Raw genomic sequence first — 4,115 nt, 5'->3', positions numbered from 1 at the left:
TGGAGCATAAGGAAGGCTCTTGATTTCTAGTCCCATCATGTAGATAGCAAATTTAAGATGCAGAAAGTTTAAGCATCATACCAGGTCCACAGCTGGTATGAAATGGAGCTCACCTTTAAACCCAAGTCTGTTTACTCCAGATTTTATTACAGCAAGCCCTCCCGTAGCTCTTCCTCTAATCTAGAATTGTCCTCTTCGTCTCTCAATCTTTCTGATGAGCCTGGGCTCACCTCTTCTCTCACCTGCATCCCTCCCAGCCCTTGACCGCTGCTTCCTTTCTGCACAGTCAAACATCCCAAGAGGCACCTTTGTGAGAAGTGAGCATTACCTAATCATTGCACAGCCTCCCTAGGGGACCAGGTAGAGGTCAGGGAGAATTTGTGTGTCCTAACTGGGCTTCTGCAGTTCATTCCACCCGCTCAGACAAGTATTCTGACAACCTACTGTGTGCCATGCCTGAAGTCGGGGACCATGGAGGCAGATCTCAAGGCCCAGACCCCACCCTAATCCCTCAGACCTTGGCAAGTTCATGCCCATGTGCCATCTGAATCCCAGCAATCCAGCGAATTTAGCGGAACTTCCCAGGAGGGAAATGTGGAATTGTTCAGGCGGCTGGGAGAGCCTGAGGGGGAAGGGAGAGAATTCAGAGGTCAAACACAAGATAGGGTCAAAGGAGTAAATACAGTGCCTGGCTGGCAGAGAACTTAGGTGCCTGCCCCCCAAGGAAGTGGTTTAGGTCTTTGTGATCAGATTTCTTATCCACACCACAAGACGTAAACAACCATGCAGCAAGACAGACAGCCTCTCACCACATTTGGAAAAGCTGCTTCTCCCATTGGTTTTTAAAACTTTTTAGACTACATTATGACTTTTAGTTCCTTTAAGAGTTTAAAGCAGATGGGCCTATGAATGGGAAGTGGCCTTTCTTCTGTCAGGGTAGAGGAAAGAAACTTCTACAAGGACTCTTTATTTATTTATTTATTTTAAGATTTTATTTATTTGACAGAGAGAGAGCTCACAAGGAGGCAGAGAGGCAGGCAGCGGGGAGCGGAGGGGAGCAGGCTCTCCACTGAGCAGAGAGCCCAGCATGGGGCTCCATCCCGGGACCCTGAGACCATGACCCGAGCCAAAGGCAGAGGCTTAACCCACTGAGCCACCCAGGTGCCCCAGACTCTTGACCACCTCTGGGGATTGCACTCCCTTACTGCCAGCCACACTCTGCCAATCCCTCATCCCTGAGCTTTATAAAGGACCCCAGATTCTCCCCTGTCCAGCATCACCAGAGGAAGAGTAGGTGAGTTTGGCTGGTGCCAGCAGGCTGTCCTGACTCATGAAGCCTCCCTCCTGGGTACCTGGGAAGCTCATTCCCCAGAAATGGAAGGCCATATCCTGTGACGAAGAGGGAGCAAAAGTGTGGGAGTAGTAAGGGGGCCGTGTCTAGGCAGGGGGCGCTCTCTGCCTCCACAGGGAGAGGGGAGGACAGGCATCTGTGCAAATAGGGCCCCCATCACGCTCACTGCCTTACTGCTGGACCCTGCCTCCTGAGGCGACTTCTGAGGCACCAGGAACTCCACAAGACGCCACAGCCCCCACTTGCTGCTATGACCGAGAATCTCCAGGAAGGCTGTGACTTCACACACCAGCCAAGGGGAGCATGGCATTTACACCTTTCATAAAGGAGAGTGAGTGGCTGGCAAAAGCAGATTTTATTCATTAAAAAGAGGAAAATTCCAGAACAATGAGTCTATCAGAGAGGACTAATAGGGAATGCCAAAAAAAAATAAAAAATAAAAAGTTGGGAGAACCTGGGATGAGGGAGTAGGCTGTGCAGTGTGATCCGGATGTGGGAACAGGGATGGTGATACAAGAAGCCAGGGAGGGCCTCCGGGGCCACTGTTCTAAGAACAGTCTCTGGCATTTTGTAGGCAATGCACAGAGCTCTAGCAAAGCCTGGCTCTGAGAGAAGATGGGATGGTAGAATTTTCAGGATTCCTTGAAAACCCTAATCCCTATCTCCATTGGCCCCTTCCTTATACGTGAAATGCCACCATTACCAGTAAAATTCTATGAGACGTACCAAGGCCAGACCCCAAAATGCCAACAATGCTACCCCAAAGTGGTAGTCAGTAGCATTATTTCCTAATTCCCAGCCTCCAGAACCTTAGAATTAAGACAAAAACCACTGACATTACCACTATGCATTAAATATCCCTATGCTGCTTTTCTTGAGCAAATGACTCCCTTTTGCTGTTTAAGTGACTTTAAAATCTTCTGCCAGAGCTTGTGAGAGGCAGTGACTGTGGTGGAAAGTGCACAGAGCAGACAGGAGACCCGGGGCCTGGAGCAGCTGCGCCCTCGAGCTTGTGCCTTCAGATCTTGCCTCTCCGCTAGCTCTGCTCCAGTCAAGCCACAGGCTGCAGGACTCAGCCACGACTTCACGCTCTTCATTTTGCCAGATGTTTCTGCAAGGCTTGTCACAGTTGACACTTCACTTCTTCTTGACACACCTGTTGTGAGCTCAACTGGGTCCCTCCCATCACACTGAAGTCCTAACCCCCCCGGCCCCTCCGAATGTGACTCTATCTGGACGCAGGATGGCTGCGAAGGTAATCAGTTAAGATAAGGCCATAGTGGAGGAGCGTGGGCCCTACCCCGGTGTGACTGGCACAGGGAAATCTGGAGATGGGCATGCACGCAGGGAGAAGCCTCTGTGAAGATGAAGGCAGAGAAGGGGGGGGGGGTGTTTCTATAAGCCGGGGAGGGCCAGAGATTGCCCTCAAAGCACCAGCAGCCCAGGGAGACTCCCGGGACAGACTCTCCCTACAGCCTTCAGAAGGAAGCAACCAGACTTCCGGACTTCAGAACTGTGAGATGATGAAATTCCTGTGCTGTTTAAGCCGCCCAGCTTGAGGTGCTTTGTGACGGCAGCACTAGCAGATGGACACAGTGGCCTTGACACCATGATCTCCTGGTTCCCCTCCTGCCTTACAAAGGCTCCTCGGGACCCTTAGCTGGGTCCACTCACATCTGCTCATTTCTCTTTACAGGAGCGTCCTGAGCCCGGCAACGCTTCTCCTCTTGTTTCCTCTCCCGATGCTCGTCTTCTTGCATCATCGTGAATAATCGCTCAGGGCTTTAGAAGTTTCATATAAGCCCATTTGAAATCTACCTCTCCTAGACTTAGAGCCCCAGCTACCTACTTGGCATGTCCCCACACCTAACAGGCATCTCAAATGTCAGTACAAAACCCACCCCCATGCAGCCGAGCCGCAGACTGGGCCCCGGGTCCCAGGGAGGGGAGCATATCTCAGGCCAAGTCTTGGGAAAACTGAAGCTGTGCCCTGGGAGAAAGTCACAGGTTCTCCTATTGCACTGACCCAACAGGATTTGAGTTCCAGCAAGTGCTGGGTATTCAGGTACAAGGGACAACAAGACAAATGCTATGCCGGTCTGCTTGGAGCCCTACTTCATACTTCCACCAGTAAATGAAAACAAATTATACTGGGTGCCTGACAGGAGATCTCTCAGAATTACTAATATACAGGTCTAAATCCACATATACAGTGCCTCTTACTTTGATGTTTCAAAGCTCATTAACCAGGACTTGGGGGAAAGAGGCAGATACAGCATTGCCAAAATGCATGGGGGGTGTTGGGGGCTGCGGGTCAATGTGGAGAATAGAGGGCCAGTTTACTGAGCAGACTGAGCCACACTAATTAGCATATCCATAGTGTCCGTATTGGTACTTGCATAGACAGATTCTTCCAAAGTGTATCAGTCTTAATCCAAAGTTCGATCAGAATTCAAACTTCACAGAGTGGGCACAGAAATGACTTAATGTGCTATTTTTTCAAACGTGTAAACAAGCCAGCAGACAATCTTCAGCAACAAAGAAAATCAGCATTTCCAAGTGTGCACATTGGCCAAGTGTAGCCCTTTCAGTCTTTTCACAGCTTAAAAGCAGCGCCCCCTCCCCGATGCGCCTCCTCTCATGCTGAGGAAGCAACCCTCAGACCCCCAACAAGTGGCACAGAAATCATCTCCCAGCTGCAGCTTCTCAGACGCGTGCTGGGCTGTCACTTGAATCAGCCTCCCTCCCACAAGTCCCAGGGAAT

The sequence above is a fragment of the Mustela lutreola genome, chromosome 9, assembly GCF_030435805.1.
Source record: "Mustela lutreola isolate mMusLut2 chromosome 9, mMusLut2.pri, whole genome shotgun sequence".
NCBI lineage: Eukaryota > Metazoa > Chordata > Mammalia > Carnivora > Mustelidae > Mustela > Mustela lutreola.
This window is presented reverse-complemented; position numbering follows the sequence as displayed.